Genomic DNA, 22,624 nt, shown 5'->3' with positions numbered 1-22,624 from the left:
ATTTTTGCATAATGTAAACATTTTTTTCTAAACATTTGATTTTGCATTGAATGATAATTGTTTATATGATGAGTTTTGTTCTATAAGAGATGCATTGAAATATGCGGTCTTTATAGAAAGTAATGCTTACCAAGAACGAGTTTCAGTGCTCATCCGTTTAAAATCAAACAGTGTTAATGTTACTCGTATAAATTTGGAAAAACTGCCTAGTTTCGTTCTAAGTATACCAAGTAGTAATGCTCATACAAAGAGGGTGTTCATCTCGTGAACAATAAGTGGACAAGTGTTACAAACACGAGCACGATACATTTAATCAAATGAGACCCGAAAACTGCAGTCGACTTAAACCATTACGCGAGACAAAATATTTATCAAAATAAGCTCTTAATATAAGCCTAGCTGCCAAAGCGTAGAATAAAGTTGTTTTTAGTAACTGAACCGATTAATTTGTCTGTTTTCTATGTGAAATTTTCTCGATTCCTTAGTCTCCCATATTTTCTTTTAAAAAGTTGGCAACCCTATTTATATTTAAACTTGTAAATACGCGCAATCTGGAGGGAAATAAACTGAAATTATAATGATAGGAGTCGGCAGCGCGCCGCTCGGTACCAAGGCAAGAAACTGAAATTACGCAAAAGGAAAAAAGAAAATCTACGATTGCTCAATCAGTCCTTCGTACACGACATTCGAGAAACACGCGCCACACAGTTTGAAAACACTGATGTAAGCAAAGTCCGTGCGATTGTTTTTTTTTGTATATAGGCCTATTTCTCGTAATTTTCATGTTTCTTACAATTTTCGAGTATATCATACACTTCCAAAAGTTTAAATCTCGTTTTGTGATTGCAAAATTGGTATACGATTCCTTTTTTAAAGTACGATTCTAACACTGTCAATAATAATTAGAATTTATAATCTCGTTGGAACCTCGGAGTCCTTTACCAAACGAGGCAGCTTCTTGGATTGAAAGTACGTTGAAGAGTTTGAGAATTAATAATCTAACATTACTATGTCAACTGTAACATGTGACTAAGAAAACAACCTAAAATTAAATAATCACGCTGTATCACGAGTTCGGAAAGCGGTTGTGGTGGGTAGGCATTACCAATGCGCATGAACGTAAGAATTGAGCGGGAACACGTTAGTAGAGAAAATTGCGCATGCGCAGAAATACTGCCGGCACAGATACTCGGCCATGTGATGGCGGTTAGGTAACAGCTGTGATCAGTTGGTCCTTGCATGGCCCGTGGTGAACATCTGGATGAAGGAGGGGAGGCGGAAGAAGGAAAGTTTGTGTTATGTGTGAGTGATGGTGACCGGAATTATTATAATTAATTTCTTTAATGATTAGGGTTGTGTCGTGTTTTTCATCGGGACAGAAGACGAGTAATATTCTTCGTGCTCAGCTTTATGCAGACTAGATACAAAATAATTGTTGCATTATTAAAATAATTAACTAAAACAATTTTACAAAAAATTTAAATGTTGAAGTTACAGTATCACATGTACAGACATTTTAAAACACATAATGATTTAACTGTTCTCGACTGATGAAATATCTATTTAGGTATTAATGTAAATAGTTTATGTTCTAATTACTTTAAGAATTCAGAATGAGACTTACGAAAAAGAATTAGACGATTGTTAGTTGAATATTAAACTAAAATTGGAAGTATTTTGTGTATACGATCAGTTTGTGTTGTGTGTGTTAATTTGGAATTAAAAATAATTATTTCATGAAAGACTGTCTTAAGCAAATAGTAGCCTAAATTACATATGAATTTAATTGCCCCTTCAGCCCAATGTCAGTAGGGTTGCAAAATAAAAGACGCGAAGTAAGAATAAATATTTCAGTGATCAAGTATCAATTTGGGGTAGATTTAAATTATTAAAAATTGACAGAGGTCCAGATATTAGTTTAAGAATAGGCTTCAGAGATAAGCGATGGTAAAATATTTGCTTTAACTAAGTATTTCATTTAGTTAGGAAAGTTTCTTTACTGAATTAATATAAGTATTGATTACATTTCTAAAATAAATGCTTTATTAGTTCTAAAACTGTATCGACATTGAGACAGTTCGTTCACGAACGTAATAATAGGTGTCTGTTACAAAATTTGTAGTTTGAAATTCGATCACGGAAATATCGCGGCTGTATACTCCTGTGTAACATACATACATACACACATACATACATACACACACACACACTAGCCAGATTATCTTTGAAATGTCTGTTGCTAGTTGTGCGAGGAGAAATTTAAGAATATCGCACTGTGGCATTGAAGTTCATTGCATATCACAACTATTCTTGATGGGCAGTTTCGAACGCATGTTAGCATTACGTAAGACTGTGAGAGTCCAAGCCCCCATCAAATAGTGTATCGTGGCGTAAATTTAAAGGGCGTTGGAAGGCCGTACATCTGGGATGGAGCACAAGGACCGGAGGTCATGATTCAGCATTGAAAATTTATATTTCCGGACGTTATTAAATTTCATAGCCATTTAAATTTTATTTAAATATTTATGTAATAAAATGTTTTTCCATGTTGAATGTTTCGTACACTACTTTTAACACTTGAATACAAATAATTTATTAAATGGCATGTTTTTACTTAATACTGAACAATGTATTAAATATTACTTAAACAAGTAATTATTTATATTGAAACTTGGATAAACTGATGGAGTTGGTGTTAATATTAAATAATTAATTGGTGGTATTTGCTATGTAAATTGCCTTTTAATGCCAAAATAATTGGCGTGCACTATCGAAACAGTAGTAAATCCGATTCAAGAATCCTCTTCTGGAAGTATTCTGTAGTTAATTACGAATATGACTCAACTTTCAGTTGTCATTTGTAGGTTTATTTATTAAGGTACTTCCTTTGATGTTGATTTGCACTTTTATTTTACGTACAATTAAGTTATCTTACATTTGATATGAAGCAGGCGTATACATTAGTACCGAAGTTCTAAAAGCGGAAAAAGTTACTGCTGAATTTGTGTAAAAATATTATAAAGGTTCAAACCTAATACATTCAATGCATTTGTCAGTGAACCGTTGCAGAATTTATTTTGGTTTGAATTTGAGAAGATAGTAATGTTTACTTTTTATCATAAGGATGTTGATGATGATGGCAATAATAATAATAATAATAATAATAATAATAATAACAACAACTTCGATTTCGCTACACACTACACACAGGACTGAACGTCTGTTTTGTTTTGCATTAATGACGAAATGAAACACAGAGACGGTTTAACTTTATGTATATATATATATATATATATATATATATATATATATATATATATATGTGGAAATATAAATAAGCCAGTTTCCGTAAGGTCGAGGATCAGTAAAATAAAAAGTTTGATATGCCTTGCTTGCGCGCTTTTTGGTAGGTAGGTACACAAATAGACTTAACCTCGACCGAAGTCAGGAGTGCTTTCCCGCCTCGTGCAGCATTGTTACGTAATGATTTCGTGTGAAAATGAGAAAATCATAGATCGGGTATACAAGAAACGAAGGTATTTGGGGCGGGTTGGGCTATAACTGTGATCAAATCTTGTCTTTAAAGTGGTGTGCTTCAATTTTGTGGTAATTTTCAATTATAAGTACGATTTTTTGTCCCCGTGTTGTGTGTAGGGGGGATCGAAGATTAAAATAATAATAATAATAATAATAATAATAATAATAATAATAATAATAATAATAATAATGGCTAAAACATTGAATGGAAGTAAAATCCTCCCCCCAAAAACTTAAAATTTTTATATTTTTCTTTCAGACAATACAGTAATAATCGTGTTAACAGAATGGGTGATCATCGGATGTCGAAATAATTACTGAGATACATATGTATAGGTAAAATAACTGTAGGTAGAGGTGTAGACGAGAAAGCTGTGGCTGCAGCAGTTCAATCCTTAATGAGACCGGACTAAACCTTTACAAACTTCACCCATAAGAGATAATAATAATAATAATAATAATAATAATAATAATAATAAATGTTCGGCTTCAATTCTCCGCTATGAATGTGAAGATTCATCTCCATACCAAGGGTATTGATTTTAATCCCTAGGCTTGCTTTTATTCTATATTTTTTCCAGAATCTGTTCACATTACAAGTAAATTACTTAATTTTGTGGATATATAGTGGACTTAAATGAGGATTGACTTCGTTGGCGAGCTTATATAAACCTTAAAACTTTGTATAAAAAGTGTTTGCTTGAAATAAAATAATTCTGTGCTTAATAAAGACAACAAAATATAAACTAAAGACGCTTCCTGGAAGAAAATGGCGATTGTGATTAAATTTCTCATATTCATACCCTCCATTCGGTTTCGTGCCTCTTAATTTTCTCACATTCGAAAAATTAACGTAAATAATTGAATTGGAAGAATTGTCAATTGTGATTTGAACAACGTTAAGAGTAATATTGTGCAAGACAGAAAATTTGTGAGTTAATTTAAGTGTACCATATCATGAAGCTTCCCTTGTAAATCCCGGCACGGGACGGCTAACTCGGACTGTGACCACTTGGAACTGAGCGGGATGGTGCGTTTACAATTAGTTCACTAATCGATCTAAATTGAATTTTTAATAGTTACTCGGGGACCTCCCTGTAAACGTCATTCCTCCCCACATTTACTCTATTCCTCCTCTTAATCTTCGAACAAATTTGAAAATAAAATTTGTATCACTGCCTTTGACTGTCTGGTAATGTCTAACCACTAATATGAGATTCGATCTTGAATGCTGACATTGTTGGCAAGTTGTCAGCACTCTTTTTCGGCAACTGCGTGTTTCTACTGCGAGGAGAAAGGGTTGCGTGATTTTCCTTGCATTTGAAAGCCATAGGAAAATGCAAAATAATGCCGCACAACTTGTTAAAGTAGCACTGTTTATCAGAGTTTGTTACTTTGTACCGTGTTGAATTTGTATTTAGAAAGTTCATAGTTCGATCCCAGTGTTAAAATATTTTGGCCGGATAGTTTTTTTCCATCTTGTTTGAAATTTCCAAAGTAAATAGAAGGTTATTAAACGAAAAAAACAGGTTATGACCTTCCATCCAAATTATAAATCACAATTGCCCAATAATAATCACTATTCTTATGCGCGTTGTTCTCGTTGGTCTCTGTTATCGTGCTGGCCATTGGAAACTACGTTTACGGATTCAAAAGTAGTAGAGGCCAATGGATTTTGAAGGACTATGAAATCCGTAGCCCGGTTTTCTTCAGGTCTTGTGAGTCCCGTGTCATAGAATGTAAAATTACCACGTCTCTATTACAGGGATCTAGGCAAATTTTGTCCGCAATTTCTCGTCCACGTGTAATTTTCGATGCTCTGTAACTTCTGCGTTTGAAAGCGTCGTTAAATAAACTGCTGCTAAAATTACTTCTTTCGCAGCCTTTCAGCCTTGGTTGGGTTTTGATTTAAGTTTACATTTTGAATCTTTCACTACCGAATTCTATAATAAATTACAGTGTGTGATATCTGTGGTTTAAAATCAGCATTGATGATTTGTTCTCGCATAAGATTACTTAGAATATCAAGATGGCAACGAAAAAACATCCACGATCTAGGCTGGATTGGAATGCATTGGCATGGTTCTCGCGCAGCGCTAAAGCTATGCCTTAGCAGCCGTGTACAGTACGATTATTTAGTCCTGACAGTCGCCGGAGATGTGCGCGTGGGATAGGCGAGTTCATTTAGTTACGCCAAGGGGTGTTTGGGTTATTCACTGCTTGCCTTTACCGACCGCTCGCCCTATCTCTACTCCGGAACTCTCCCCACTCCTCCTATTACTTCCCCTCTTTCGCGTCGCTCAGCTGTCAGGACTAAATAATCTGTCTGTAGACAATAGTCTGTAGTAAGGCACATTTTCAGTTGAACGGTTAGAGTATCGGCATTTTATAACTGTGATTAGGGTTACTAACTTCCTTTTAAGAAAATGCGGGAGACTAAGGAATCGACAAAATTTCACATAGAAAATAGACAAATTATTCGGTTCAGTTACTAAAAACAACTTTATTCTACACTTCCGCAGCTAGGCTTAAATTAAGAGTATTTTGAGACAAATTTTGTCTACAGCAGTTTGCAGCTCTGATCTGATTAAATGTGTCGTGTTCATGTTTCGAACATCTGTCCAATTATTGTTCACAGATGAAACACCCTCTTGTATGAGCATTACTACTTGGTATGCTTAGAACGAAACTAGCCAGTTTTTCCAAATTTATAACATCAACACTGTCTGATTTTAAACGGGTGAACACGAAAACCCATTCTTAGCAAGCATTACGTTCTATAAAAACTGCACATTTTAATACATCTCTTGAACAACAAAGGGCGGACCGGGTAGCTCAATTGGTAGAGCAGCTGGCTACGGACTGCTGGCTACTGGAATGTCCGGGGTTCGATCCCAGGTGGTGACAGGATTTTTTCTCGTTGCCAAACTTTCAGAACGGCCCCGAGGTTCACTCAGCCTCCTATAAAATTGAGTACCGGGCCTTTCCCGGGGGTAAAAGGCCGTCAGAGCGTGGTGCCGACCACACCACCTCATTCTAGTGCCGAGGTAATGGAAAGCATGGGGCTCTACCTCCATGCCCCCAAGTGCCTTCATGGCATGTTACGGGGATACCTTTACCTTTACCTTGAACAACAAAACTTGTATAAATAATCGTCATTCACGACAAAATCAGAATAAAAATTGTTACATTATGCTCGAAGAGAAGAATAATACGGCAGCCGGGAGACTTAAAATTTAGGGACAAATATGTAAAGGTTGGCACCCCTAACTGTGATTCAGATGATTGAAAGTATTAAAAGTCTGTTAAAATTAAGGATGTTGATGGTGGTAGGATTTTGAGGCATGTTTCCTCGAGGCATTCAAGTTTATTTCGTCATTAATAATTATTATTCAGTTTCTTAAGCACTACCGTTCATTGAGCAAAGTATGCAGGCATCGAGTCATCCTGCGACTGTGACCACGTGCCCATGGATCGTATGATCGACGGCAGACGCGGAACAATTTGACCGTAGATAGAGGCTGGCCTAGTCGTGGACTTGGCCCAAAGAACATACGGACACAGTCTAGTATATACAGTCACGAAGCTTGAGTTGTGAGGGTGCTAGGAACAATAGACTGTGCCAGTACTATTTCGCATTGTCTGTAATGAGGCGATATTAGCGATCCTAGTGGTTAGCAACTGCCTATGGATGCATGTTTACTACGTATTGAGCTTCGTGACTATGTATTAGACTGTAATACTGATAAGTCGCTCTCTTTCTCTTTCTTTTACACTCGCATACAGATCAGGCCCGTAGCTAGCAACTTATTTTTAAGGGGGAGGGCAGAACTTACGTCACAGTTTTTAATGGAATCGTGTAACTATTAATCAGAAAATATATTTCAATACCATCTACTCATCATATTAATTAAGTACAATGAGGCTACACTAATTACTTTAATTCTTTTTTTTCTTTAAACTTAAAAACACTTTTTCAAAATAACTGTAGTCTTCTTGCACGCCTTGTATGAAACTGATACAGAAATTGATCCACATTTAATTCTGAAGTCCGTTTGTGTTCAAATGCTAGATATGTCATATTTTCTTGCCATATTTCGCCTTTTAGATGTGTCAGTATTTGTAAGAACAGAGAATGTGGACTCATAAACAACAATGCTACAAGATAATACTTAAACCTAATTAAGTCCACCGCTATGGAGTAATGGCCAGCACGTCTGGCTATGAAACTAGTGGGCCCGTGTTCGAATTTTTTCTGGGGTTTTCCGGGGTTTTCCTTCAACCAATTGAAGCAGAATTGCTGGGTAATTTTCGGCGTTGGACCTCGGACTCATTTCGCAATCATTAATTCACACATCGTTATCACCCATACGATATTCCGGGTTAAGTTCACGGTACGACGTGCTGTGCTTGTACAAGAGCGCCGCCGTTAGGCTACCCAATCATTCACAAGAATAGGAGTGGTAAGCACAATAAGCCTCAGGCTGCAGTGTAAGCCTTCGGGTCCGTTCTCCGTACAAGACGAAAGAAATCTAATTACAGCTAGTCAGCTGGGGGGGGGGCGCAAGGTGCTTTGGGGTGCAAAGTCCCCCCTTCCCCATCTAGCTATGGGACTGTCACACACACACACACTCAGAGAATTGGTATTTTATAGTTGTATCAGATCGGAATGAAACTTTCATTACATGTAATTATAAAGTAATAAATAAAAATGCACGAGAGGAAACTCTACAGTCTAACCGGGTTCACCGTGGACTATTTTCTGTACATAGGCCTAGATACCGAGACTGTCATTTGTCATATAATTGTCCTGTGTTTCTTGTGTTGTGGTCTTGTCATGCTGATCATGTGACAAAGAGGTTTAGCTGATTCTGGGCCTCTGGTCTTGTTAAAACTCCTGGTATAAATGAGGAAAAATGCATCAAGGTACCCCTTTTTTTAGAATTGACGATGACTATAAAATAACTATTTCTCACTGTTCTCTTGTCCACCGCCGCCGAGTACCGGTTAGCAAGTCTGACCGCGAAACTAGTGGACCCGGGTTCAATTCCTGGTTGGAACAAGTTAACTGATTGAGGTTTTTACCGGGGGCTTTCCTTAATCCATTAAGAGCAAATGAAGCCACCGGCGTGGCTCAGTCTGTTAAGGCGCTTGCCTGTCGATCTAATGTTGCGTTCGGGCGCGGGTTCGATCCCCGCTTGGGCTGATTACCTGGTTGGGTTTTTTCAGAGGTTTTCCCCAACCGTAATGTGGATGCAAGGTAATCTATGGCGAATCCTCGGCCTCATCTCGCCAAAATATCATCTCGCTATCACCAATCTCATCGTCTCTAAATAACCTAGTAGTTGATACAGCGTCGTTAAATAACCAAATAAAAAAAAGAAAAAAAGAGCAAATGTTAGGTAACCTTCGGCGCTGGATCCTGGACTCATTTCGCTGACATCACCTTCATCTCATTCAGAAGCTCGATAACCATAACTGTTGATAAAGTATCGTAAAATAACCAATTACTGTGCTCTTTGATCCTTTCTACTCTCAGAACTGAGAATTGTAGGCGTCCTAATGTAGAGAGATTCACTGATGATGTGGTCAGCATGACGCAAGGTTATCTTTTAAAACACAAGTTACATACTCTAATTTGTTTTGAAATGTGGGTAAATAAATCTCTACTTCTTGTCGGGAATCGAATATAGATCCACCAGTTTTTCGGCATTATTCTTACGCTATCGCATGAAAATAGAATATTGTAAAGGTTAGATTAATTGTAATTCGTTAAGAAATATTTCATCATATACGTATGCTATGAGGACACGAGTAACTTTAATTTATACGACGCATTTAATTTGTTTAACAAAGTTCAAGAAGCGAAGAACCTTCGTAATCAACTCGTCTAGGAGTCCATAAGTAATCAAAGTCCGGAATCGTATGAATTTTTACTGCAGGCCGAAGCAGAATAAATTTTGAAATAATTCTCCGCGATTGCAAAATTCGCGACTTGTGTTACATTAGTTAAGGCGATGCACTACTGAAATTTCTAAAATCCACAGTTTTGTTTAGTTGGAGAGTTGAAATTTTCACTGAATGTGCATATCAGTATCATGATTATAGGCCTACATTGTAAATATCAATATTTTCTCACAAAAACAAAAAAAACTTATTTTGCTTTTTGTTTTTTAAAAAATGCTTAGTGAAAATCCTACTTCTAAAAATGTTATTTTTTTTTATATTTTTTTCTCAAAGGTAACCCTACATATTGTGCAATGGAGCATCAGTAATGTCCTAGTCTAATTTATCACTTGTAAAAAAAATTCCAGGTTCAAACATTAATAAAAAATAATACTGCTTTACATATAATTCTCTAGCAATAAATCTATTCTGAATATAGCAAATCAAATGCTCCATTTCACAACAGAGATATTAATGAATAAGTACCGGTATGCCAAGTTTTATCACTCTAGCTTTAACCACTGAAAAATAAAATTAATACTTCTCGTTGAAAACTTAGAAAATGTATTTTTCTAAAAATTCATATTACTTCGAAATTTTATCACTAAGGAGGCATTGAGAATAATATTTTTAGCTTTAGTACAAATCATTAATACAATATGGTATAATAAATTGATTGGGATGGAGTAGCATCGTCTGAACTTAATCCATTAATTTTATTACACAGAAGATTAATAAAAATTTGTCTAACCAAAAACCTGGATTACCCAAAAAATTTAATTTACACAGATTTTAAAGTATTAACTATTGAAGAAATTTATAAATATAGTTTACTAACTTACTACTACAGAAATCAAATAAAACATAAATCTAATCGACATGAATATCGTACTCGAAGACAAAAGCCTACTTTCCCATTAATTGAGCCTAAATGTCATACAAGTGTAGCTCTTAAACATGGTGCTAGTTTCGGCCCAAGACTTTATAATAAAATTACAAACCATTTTCCAAATTTGAAATATTTTAAAATTGAAGCTTTTAAAAAAGAAATTTATAAAATTATTCATGATAGGTATATATTATTAACAAATGTGTGTATTTTTTACCTTTTATTTCTGTCGATTATATTCATGTTTTTATTGAATAACACTGGCTACTGTCTGATTGTCAATTTATATTAAATGTGTTTTTCCCTCTTCTTCTTCTTATTCTTCTTCTTCTTCTTTTTGGTCTGTGTGTTATTTATTGGTTTGAATTAAGTTACTTACTGTATTTAGTAAACTGTCTTTGCGATCGTCATTTATTTACCACATAGTCCACTGAAAATGGCGGCTCCGTTCAAACGTTTTGGTGAAGCTAACATTAGTGAAATAGAATTGAAGACCTCCCTCGAAAAAGGGTGTAACATCAAATTAATGAAATTAATGCGTTCGGTGGAAAAAGTGATTTTGAAGTATTAATTTGTAACAATAAATGAATGTATCCAATAGCTAAATATACCTGTATCGTTGATTAATCAAATGGTTCTGGTAGTAAATATAGGCCTAACGAAATATAGCACTGAAATTATTTTCTTTTCTCCTGAAATGTGTATTATAGATTTGTTGGTTACACCCTTATTCGAGGGAGTCTTCAATTTTAGCAAGTCAATATTTTATTGTATTAGAGTACTTTATTTCTTCTAATCTTTATATACTTTCTTCTAATCGTGTAATAGTCAATTAAATCCCATTCGAGGTTTGATTTTCTCTAGATAAAAGTTTTATTTTGACCTTTAAATGTGTAGAAATTTTATTCAAACAAATGTAACATTTTAAATAGATTTGCAGAACGAAAAGTTCAATTTGTTCGGATCAAATTTCTGCACATTTGAAGGACAAAACTAAAATTCTTTCAGTCATTTATTATCGTAATAGACAGCTCTCTTAAACTGAATGTGCATATTTGAAATTAAATCAATAGCTTATCCCAAAACAGGCAATGAAATGTTTAATATAAAACAATTTTTATCTCGAAAAAATAAAAACAAACAAAATTGTATTAAGGTTTTTGTTTGAAATATCTCAAAGAATAACTCTCTCAAACTAATGACATTATTTAAGGTTCACTCTGTATATTTTTATTGGGTTATTTTACGACGCTGTATCAACATCTAGGTTATTTAGCGTCTGAATGAAATGAAGGTGAAAATGCCGGTGAAATGAGTCCGGGGTCCAGCACCGAAAGTTATCCAGCATTTGCTCGTATTGGGTTGAGGGAAAATCCCGGAAAAAACCTCAACCAGGTAACTTGCCCCAACCGGGATTCGAACCCGGGCCACCTGGTTTCGCGGTCAGACGCGCTGACCGTTACTCCACAGGTGTGGACCACTCTGTATATGATGCAATCAAATCTGTTAAGTAAATGCCCATGATTTTTCCTTGTAATCACTCTTTGAACGGGTTTTCCTGGAAGTGAAGACGTCGGGAAATTATTTATACATTTTGAGAAATGTAGAGTCTTTATTAAATGGGAGTTTCATAAGGGTACAAATTAGCGAATAAATTAGGAGATAATGATTCTCCCTTCCTGAATAGGGCTAATTTGAGTTATTAAACCCACGTGCACATAAAATAACCACCTATATAAGTGTAAGTAATTTGAATCCATGAGAAAGAAGAGGGTCAGCGCTTTGAATTACGTGTGAAATCTTACACATAGTTGTGGAATAACATAAGAAACATTGCATAATATTGGAGTATATGCGAAATACTTCTGTTGAGCAAGAAAGCAGGGCTATAAATTGAGAGAAGTATAGTTTCAACAAGATTTTCTTTTATGACTGGGCTTTAACATGATAGTTATTTTAATTGTGTACTATGAGGTCTGCATTTGACACAATTTCGCCGCAGGCAGGATGCCAACTTTTTTTAAAGTCCAGTGTGCACTCGCTAAGAAATTTGTAATTTGACTGAAATTTATCCTGAATTTTTTTTAGAATTAACTTTTTGAAAATCGGAATTTTGTTACTCATACAAATATTCTTAAGTCTTCATTCGAATCCAGGCTATTTGCGATGGAGTTTTCTCTGTTTAATGTAAATGTAATCATTTGCTTAATGTTTTCTGTAAGCTTGCCTCAGGTCTTTTAAGCGGTTCGCGAGAAACAAACTTGTTAACACAGTGCCCTTGAAGTACATTTTCCATGCTGAATACTAGTTACTTTAAATTAACAGTATGTTTAAAATTTTATTTAATTATGGTGTATATGAGTGCTATTAATTTACGAAATATTTAATTGTATTTTAAAATGTTCTTAACTTTATAAGTTTTTAATTGAACTGAGAATATGCAGATGCATGTAATTCACCTTTTGCGCAGATACATATTGGCAAAGATTCAATAACCCTATAGGTCTAGATGATTGCATTTGATATTTTGCCACAAATTTGAGTGCCCAGACTTAGACTGCTTTTTACTGGAAATATTACAGTGCGATCGAGAAGTCTCTCCGCAGTACTTGTGTAGTCACGGTGTAGCCGAGAATCCACTGGGCAAAGAATTCAAGTGGCAGCACTGGCCGCTAAGCATATGATGGACTGGGGATGTGAGGTCAAACCGGAATTAATGAAGTGCCAACTTTCTACAGGATTACTAGAAATAATGGAGCTGCGGAAGGACTTTTCGATCGCACTGTATTGTGTTAAAAAGACGTACTTTAAACACTAATGATAGTACTGCTTCATTTTATCGATACCTTCAAATACAGACGATATTCAACTCAGAAATTGAACGTGGGTGAGAAATTTGTTGACCGATTTTGTCTCTGAGTCCTCTGTCATGGCTAATTTATTTTGTGAAATGTGTCTATGACAATGTTCCTCTCGGAGGAAGCGATGCTGAAGATTTTAACGCTCCTCAACATTCATAGTCTTCGGTCCGGTTTTAATTCATTAAGTGCATTTAACCGCTCTTATCGACATGTTAGTCTTTCAAAATTTGACACTTGTGTATTAAGATAGCGTTCATTCAAAGTTTTTCACATTCCAGTTTTGCTTTTATCTGAATTTCCGTTCCGTGATTTCTTAAGCTGCTTCAAGATGAAAGTTGATGAATTTCAGTGAATGATATTAGTAAGAAGTAGGCCATCATAATTTTACGAAGACAAATACATCTGCATGAACTAGACTAAATTCCAAATCACCATATATCTCGTATGGATTAAGCTATGAGATAAACATTTAAGACATGACTTTGGTAGCTTAGTTGGCAGAATGCTGGTTTAGAGTAACTGTGGACTCTGGTTCGAATTTCTCAGGTTGGCACGTGTGATCCGGAACTCTGATTTCTTTAGAGATGGGCTGTCGTGAAGATATTAGGTTAGTTGTGCTTAGACTATCGTTACGTCAAGAATGTCATGAATGCTGAGGTATGGCCAGGTTAGTGTTTTGTATCGCAGCAGTTGAATGGGGATACGTTTCTCGTGCGTACAACTAACTCTCTATGCACACCTAACCTTGTAGTCTCTGTGGGTAAATTTCTATCTCTAATTATTATTAATCACCGAAATTAAACGTTCGTAAGCAATGCTGCCACCATGACGTATTGAATCGAGGAAGAAATCTGTATATCAAATCAGTGCCTGTGGCAGCTATGTAAATATTAATTCCACTCCCTGATAATAGATGAATTCGAATGTACTCTACAATGAAAGAAAAATTGATATATTTGCAAGATTTATGGTGATGATAATAATAATAATAATAATAATCGGTGCAAGATCGTAAATTAAGACAACCCAAGGATAGGGAACTCTCACAGTACCTATGAGAGAAACAAAAGTTTCATCAACACTTGTGCCAAAAATCGAACCCGGTCCTTTGAATTTGTAGCCACAGCCGACACTTACCTTACCACTATAATGCTTATTTCCGCAAGATATCTCCGTTTTCCGAAATAGAAAAGTTATTTCTGAAGGAACCGGTATCTTCTGGACAGTGAAAGGCAAGCTGGGTTGTGTTATTAGCAGAGATGTTAGGATTATTCTCTTTGACACTTCTTGCACGTCTATAGCAAGTCTCCTGTAATTGCAACATACCGCCTCTACATTAGATTGTCACATAATTTATCTAAGTGGATAGCCAGTTCACACGTACTCTAACACTGGAATACGTTGTATATTTCACGTAACGCAATGAAAATAACTTCATACATCTTGTTGTAATGTTTAGAGTTCTAAATCTTTCATAATATAGGAAATACGGCCATGTGTATTAACTTTACATGTATACGTTAATTGGGGGACGTAATATACAAGTGGTTTTAAGAAACTGAATCAATCAAGCATGGAATTCACGTTCAAAGGTTCATATCTATTCCAGCTGTTTAGATGTTGTACTGTGTTATCTTTGTTCGATACATGGATTCGTGCTGACCAAAATAACAAATTTTCATGTCTATGATTATAATTTTCACGGAATTGAAAGTGGTGGGACACTTGGATTTTGCACCACCTTTCAGGTAGATCTACAGAAACATTTAATGCTTGGAAACTACATGTTCATCTATCATACAGAAAAATAAGGAAAGTAGAATTCCTTTACTGGTTACGTTCCAAAACACTATTGTCCAGATTCATATCATGATCGTAAACGCCATGACTCATCATCACCGCAATCACCCTCCATTCACCATAATCACAAACACGATTATCATCACTATCACTATCACCATCACGATGACGATCATGATTACTGCCACGATCACCGCGATTATGATCACCACCACTATCAGTTGCCGTTACAACCATGATCACAATTGTCATAACCACCACGATCACGATTAACACTACAATCGCAATCACAATCGTCATCACCGCTTCAATCACCACCATCAACGCTAACTGTTGCTGTTATTATTATCACAGTCTATATATAAGTCACGAAGCTTGAGTTTATAAGGGTATTAGGAACAATAGACTGTGCGGGTAGTGTCTGTAATGAGACGATGGTAGCGATCCTAGTGGTTAGCAACTATGTATGGATGTATATTTACTACGCATTGAGCTTCGTGACTGTATATACTTACTTACTTACAAATGGCTTTTAAGGAACCCGAAGGTTCATTGCCGCCCTCACACAAGCCCGCCATCGGTCCCTATCCTGTGCAAGATTAATCCAGTCTCTATCATCATATCCCACCTCCCTCAAATCCATTTTAATATTATCCTCCCATCTACCTCTCGGCCTCCCCAAAGGTATTTTTCCCTCCGGTCTCCCAAATAACACTCTATATGCATTTCTGGATTCGCCCATACGTGCTACATGCCCTGCCCATCTCAAACGTCTGGATTTAATGTTCCTAATTATGTCAGGTGAAGAATACAATGCGTGCAGTTCTGCGTTGTGTAACTTTCTCCATTCTCCTGTAACTTCATCCCTCTTAGCCCCAAATATTTTCCTAAGCACCTTATTCTCAAACACCCTTAACCTATGTTCCTCTCTCAGAGTGAGAGTCCAAGTTTCACAACCATAGACTGTATATACTAGACTTTGCTATTATCGTAGTCACTTTTAATTCTCATTTTCATCTTCAATTCCGGCTCCGGTGTTGAAATGTCGTTAAACGAATATCACGTGCTTTAATTTTCCTTTGGACCGAACTCTGGACATCCCTGATTTATTGCTCTAAACAGTTTATTACTCGTGTTGGATGTATTCATGAAAGTGTTCTGTACACGTCACTTTATTCAATCAAAGCAGGAATGAAGTGAATTAGTTTGCGGCTGGAAGAAAGGGATCATCGAGCCAAGCTCCAGTACGCCTACGCACAATATACGCAACTGCATTTGCAGCAGGCCGTGAGTTACGGAACTACTCGTCAATATCGAGAGTAATATCGTCCGTCGTGCTGAAAATCACATCAGTCTGATCTCTTAACAAGTAATTATTTCTGAAATGACCATTAAAATATCTTGAAGTAGCATTGTGTACAGTTTTGCTATGAAAAAACCAGTTTATATTTCTGTATGATACTACTTAGGCTTACTTACTTATGGCTTTTAAGGAACCTGCAGGTTCATTGCCGCCCTCACATAAGCCCGCCATCGGTCCCTATTCTGTGCAAGATTAATCCAGTCTCTACCATCATATCCCACCTCCCTCAAATCCATTTTAATATTATCTGCCTCTGCCTCCCCAAAGGTATTTTTCCCTCCGGCCTCCCAACTAACACTCTATATGCATTTCTGGATTCGCCCATACCTGCTACATGCCCTGCCCATCTCGAACGTCTGGATTTAATGTTTCTAACTGTACGATAATAATAATAATAATAATAATAAGAATAATAAGAATAAGAATAAGAATAATAATAAAATAAACTTGTAATTTCATACAAATAAAGATTTAATGCATCTTTTCTTATACCTAAAGTCAAAATCTGTAAATGCAGTGAATACGAGCTCGGTATTGAAGTAAAAATAAAGAACTGGGTAGTGTTTTTAAACTAGTATTTATTTATTTATTTATTTATTTATTTATTTATTTATTCTGGTGTAGTTAAGGCCATCAGGCCTTCTCTTCCACACCACCAGAAATACCAATACAATAACAGAAATAAAAAGGAAAAGAAAAACACTATAAACGAAGTAAAGTCACACAAAATTATACACAGGTTGCAGTCACACAAACTTTAAATGAGTGATTATGTATAATTAATTGTATTCTAATTAACTAACATAAACAAGAACTTGCGACTTTAATCCAGAGGGGGAAAAAAAACACAAATCAACACTTCTAGCAATACCTAAAAAGCATTAAATAAGACAAAATTTTCCAAATTTAATTTTGAATTGTGATAAAGTCCGGCAGTCCCTGACATCACTAGGTAACGTATTCCAGAGACGAGGTATTTCTACAGTGTAGGAGGATGAGTATAGAGACGTCCTATGATGAGGGATAGAAAGAAGTGCTTGATGCTGGTTTCGAAGAGTTGTAAGAAATTGAAAGCGCGATAAGAGATAATTCGGAGTAGAAGTATGCATAATTCTAAATAGAAGAGACAGTGAATGTATTGTTCTTCGTTCCTTCAGACGCACCCATGAAAGTAGCTGGAGGGAAGGTGTTATATGGTCAAATTTACGAGTATTGCAGATGAATCGTTATTGCTGACTTAAGAGATGATCATGTCCCACGATTGGCACAGAACCTGAGAGTCTCGCTAGTTTGTGTTTAGTGCTCTGAAATACACTGATCCCATCTGTTCACAGTAGCTAATCTAAAACTGAGCGTATTTCTTTACTAAAATATATTTGGTTTTTTTAATCAGTTCGCTGTTGACAAAGCGTCGTAAAATAACCTACCAAAAAAAAAAATAATCAGTTCTTTGTTGTTACTTAGTCAACTGTTCGAAGACAGGTCTGGACTCCACAAGTGATGCCAACAAGGCATCACTCATGAGGCAACTAGGCCAGGGTGTAAGGTGGCTAGTTCCTTTCCCCCTCCATTGCATACATCGCTGACTAGTTACATATTACACTAGTCAGACTTCAGATGTATACAAACAATTATTCTTTCTCTGACACATATCGTCAAGTAAGATGTACTGCCTGATAATAGATGCACGTACACTGTACATATCAGCCAGAACCTCAATCAGAGGTATTTATATCAGTGACACTGTTAATTACACAGATCTCCTTGCATTATTTTAATCTTATAAAATTTACCTAGCCACCGGCGTAGCTCAGTCGGCTAAGGCGCTTGCCTGCCAATCCGGAGTTGCGCTTGGGCGCGGGTTCGATTCCCGCTTGGGCTGATTACCTCGTTGGGTTTTTCCGAGGTTTTCTCAAACCGTAAGGCGAATATTGGGTAACTTGTGGCGAATCCTCGGTTTTATCTCGTCAAATATCTTGCTATCACCAATCTCATCGATGTTAATAACCTCGTAGTTCATACAGCGTCGTTATATAATCAGGTAAAAAAAGAACTGTCTGAAATTCTGTAATCTTTTTCGGCAGCAGGACTGTAAATTTTTGTGAACGTGGTTGGGCTTTAATAATTCGAAGAGAAACGTTTTTAAATAATTTTTAAACATTACACTTGCGGACATTTTAAACCATAGGGCCATATTCTCTTCTTCTTCTTCTTCTTCTTCTTCTTCTTCTTCTTCTTCTTCTTCTTCAGTAGGTGCTACAACTTCGTCGAAGTTTCGACCTTCTCAATTAATTTACGCCATTCCTTTCTGTTATGAACAAGATTTGGCCAATTCTTTACATTCAGTATTTTCAAATCGTTGGTTATGTTTTCCTTCCATCTACTTTTTGGTCTTCCTTTTGCTCTTTTACTGATGGGGTTCCATTTATATATTTTCTTAACTGTTTTACCTTCGTCCATACGATTGATATGGCCAAACCATGCCATCCCTTGCACTTTGATATAGTTTACTATGTGTTGCTTTTGTATTAAAATATTTAACTCTTTATTATTTCTAATTCTCCACTCATCGTTTGCATCTTTTATTGGGCCAAATATCCTTCTTAGTATTTTCCTTTCTAAAAAAACAGGAGCTTTTGCTTAGACAATTCAGTTAGGGTCCAGGTTTCACTTGCATATGTTGCAATTGGTCTTATTACTGTTAAATATAGTCTTAATTTTGCTTGTTTGGATGCATATTTGCTTCCATAGGGCCATATTCATAGAAATTCTTAGCGCGGGCTTCTGATGGATGATCAGTGAACTAACGTTTTTCGTATTCATAAACCAGTGTTAGCGATATATGAATCCTGTACAAGTAGTCGGTCTATAGCCGGGGCTAGTTTAGCACGCTCGGAGCGCGGGCTAGCGAAATGTCTATGCATAGCACCTTTAACGAATTATTATTATTATTATTATTATTATTATTATTATTATTATTATTATTATTATTAATATTAATAGAAATTTTCCGCTGAAGATTAATTTTATATTAAACTGTTATTACTTAACTCTCTCCATAGGACGAAATCTTTGTACAGTATCATATATTTTCCAACATTTATACAAACTGTATTATTTCATGTATTACTTCCTGTGTAGGCTATTCTTCAATGACTGCTTTGCCATTTTTGTGGTGCTTTATTACAAGTCCAAACCATGTAAGTCCTCGTGTTGTAATGTTTCATACCATACCCAGTTGTTCATGCAATTTATTAATTTCAAGACATCTACAATTATTCCTCATTTTTTTAAAGTAAAGAATATTTCTGTATTTACTTATGTAATATTTGTCACTATTTTGAATTTTATTTTTTTCTTTCTTTAAGTGTGCTTAAATGCGACAGGCTTATGTCAGTAGATTTACTGGCATGTAAAAGAACTCCTGCGGGACAAAATTGCGGCACATCCGGCGACGCTGATATAACCTCTGCAGTTGCGAGCGTCGTTAAATAAAACATTTTTTTTTCTTTATATATTTATTTGTTCTTGGACTCTCACTTTGAGAGAGGAATAGAGATTGAGGGCTTTTGAGAATAAGGTTCTTAGGAAAATATTTGGGGCTAAGAGGGATGAAGTTACAGGAGAATGGAGAAAGTTACACAACGCAGAGCTGCACGCATTGCATCCTTCACCTGACATAATTAGGAACATTAAATCCAGACGTTTGAGATGGGCAGGGCATGTAGCACGTATGGGCGAATCCAGAAAAGCATATAGAGTGTTAGTTGGGAGGCCAGAGGGGAAAAGACCTTTGGGGAGGCCGAGACGTAAATGGGAGGATAATATTAAAATGGATTTGAGGGAGGTGGGATATGATGGTAGAGACTGGATTAATCTTGCTCAGGATAGGGACCAATGGCGGGCTTATGTGAGGGCGGCAATGAACCTCCGGGTTCCTTAAAAGCCAGTAAGTAAGTAGGCCTATATATTTATTTGTTAATGCGCTAGATCATTGACTCGTGAAAAAAAGAGCAGCTATAAAGTTTATTTACAGATGTTGTCTTGTGTCTATGCGCATTTGTACTCTTCAGCATGATTAGAACGTATATTAAATAAACTGACGTGTAAGGGATACTCCATAATTGATGAGACTTACAAGACAGTAGCATTAGAAACCTGTCGAAAATTCAGTGTAATTGGGATATCGCAAACCACGAGAGAAACATAAAACTACATTTTACACATAATAAATGCGGATACATAGAACAGTTCTTTCAAGCATTTCTTTTGTTACACTGGTCTCGACTTGTTTCGTTTTGTAGGAAAACCGACGTCCAGATCAGAGAATTGATTATGTAAGAACTGAATTGCATAACTAAAGTTTATGACTGGGGTTTGGTTTTCCCACTCATGTCAAGTTACTGATATGGTATTACGAGAAGCTCTCCTCAGCTGAAAGTACAATGAATTTATTCTTCCCACGAAGGTCGCAGCAGGTACCGCATCAATGTGAAGTCGCCGCGACCTTCGCTAAAACTTTCGAGGCTAGTACGTCAGTTCATATCCAGTACCGTTTACTTCCTAGCTCTAATGTTCTTCATACTGTTTATAAAAGTCATTCATTTCTATATCCAACACCCGTTCGTTTTTCCTTCATGAGTCCGTTCTTAGGTCTTGTAATTACAGTATTACCGGACTAGCAACACTAAAATCCACATAATTCCACACATGACTTTAGAACACATTTTCGTGTTACTATGATGTACTGAAGTACACTTAACGGCAAAAAGAATGTGCCGACTCTTGGTCGATAGAAATGCTAAGTTCTATCGCTCGGTTCACTCGTGTAAACGTAGCGCACTGCAAGGCACTGCTGTGGTGTCTCTTCGTTTTGGACTCTTAAACAAAATACAGCGAATTTAAATGGTTTAATTATGTGTTACCTGGCGAACTACGGCTTTGACGAGACTAGCATGCGCAATGTTACGTCTCTGGAACTTGGAAATTGTCGGCGGCCTATTCTTTTTGCCGTTAAGTGTACATACGGAATTTCAGTGCAGTAATTCTGCGTTTCCATATGGTGGAGAATCTGTAGAACTGAGCGTAGTAATCGCTTTGTGATTCAAGACGGCGCAATGTTCCGTCAGACCCCGGCCACTATTTACTCGCAATGAGTGCACCTCTATACTCGTGGTTGGACATTGTGTCTGTCACACATACTGTGACACGGTATACGAGGGTAGGCCAACAAAGGAGAACACAGTAGGTAGAACTTAAAATGAGAGTGATTCGATCCGGCATCGGAGCTTGAATCCGATGTGGCTAGTGGATACAGCGCCAGCACGTGAAGCTGGAAACCCGGGTTCGAGTCCCGGTGCCGGAGGGGTTTTTTCTCCGTTCTACAGATTCTCTACCACATTTTTATGTGCTATAATCATGCAGAATACATAGATATGTTAATTAATCTACTGTACTTACATTTTTTTCTGCATTCAACGCTGGTTTAGTGTCAAGTATTCACACTTTCATAATTACTGCAGTATTTTTTTTAGAAATAGGCCTGTGTTCCATTGCATAAAAGTTATTTATATAGTGTTTGAACTTATTTATGTATTATGCATGTATATTATTTATATATTTATATTCAGTATTATTTGTTTAAATACGGTGTACATTAAGACATTTACTCGTAGGTAATCGAAAATATATATTTGTTGCGGTTCGTACATGACGCAGATTAGAGGGACAAGGAAAACCCGATAGGAAATTGAGCTTATTTTTACTTCCTCACCCAACCCTCTCAACATGACCCATAGCAGTAAAAATTTGTTCTCCAAGACGACACTTCTTCTTCTTCTTCTTCTTCTTCTTCTTCCCCTTTTGCCTCACGGCGTCGGACCTACCTCGATCCATCTCCTCCATTCCTCTCTATCCCTCGCCATTCTCCTCAGTTCCCCAATTCCTTTCCCTCTTTTCCTTGCCATATCTCAATATTATCCATATACATCGTCCTTGGTCTTCCCTTCCGTCATTGCCTCCATTATTTGCTTTGGTTTTCTTTCTTCCCCCATTCGCACTGTGTGTCCATACCACTTTAGTTGTTTTCTTCTTAATTTCTCTTCCACTGACTTCTGTCTTAATTCCTCTCTAATTCTCTCATTTCGTACTCTATCCCTCTTTGTTTTTCCAACTATTCTTCCTCTCATTTGTCACTGGCCAACTTTCCCCTACATACAGCAGGGTTGG

The 22,624-nt window shown here is 36.5% G+C and overlaps 1 protein-coding gene across 3 annotated transcripts in view; it reads left to right on the top strand.

Moving 5' to 3' along the window:
- The first annotated feature begins 1,188 nt into the window (after window positions 1-1,188).
- The window catches only part of LOC138707688 (serine-rich adhesin for platelets-like), a 554,966-nt gene continuing 533,530 nt past the window's right edge, over window positions 1,189-22,624 (top strand). For 2 of the 3 annotated variants that reach the window (XM_069837489.1, XM_069837483.1), the window contains exon 1: window positions 1,189-1,302. The gene's annotated coding sequence lies outside the window, so the exon portion shown is untranslated. The remainder of the gene's footprint in view (window positions 1,303-22,624) is intronic. The other variant, XM_069837484.1, reaches the window with a different exon arrangement.

This window comes from Periplaneta americana, chromosome 10 (genome assembly GCF_040183065.1).
Source record: "Periplaneta americana isolate PAMFEO1 chromosome 10, P.americana_PAMFEO1_priV1, whole genome shotgun sequence".
In the NCBI taxonomy this organism is placed as follows: domain Eukaryota; kingdom Metazoa; phylum Arthropoda; class Insecta; order Blattodea; family Blattidae; genus Periplaneta; species Periplaneta americana.
Note: the sequence above shows the minus strand (reverse complement) of the source record. Positions and strands in the feature narration are given on the sequence as shown.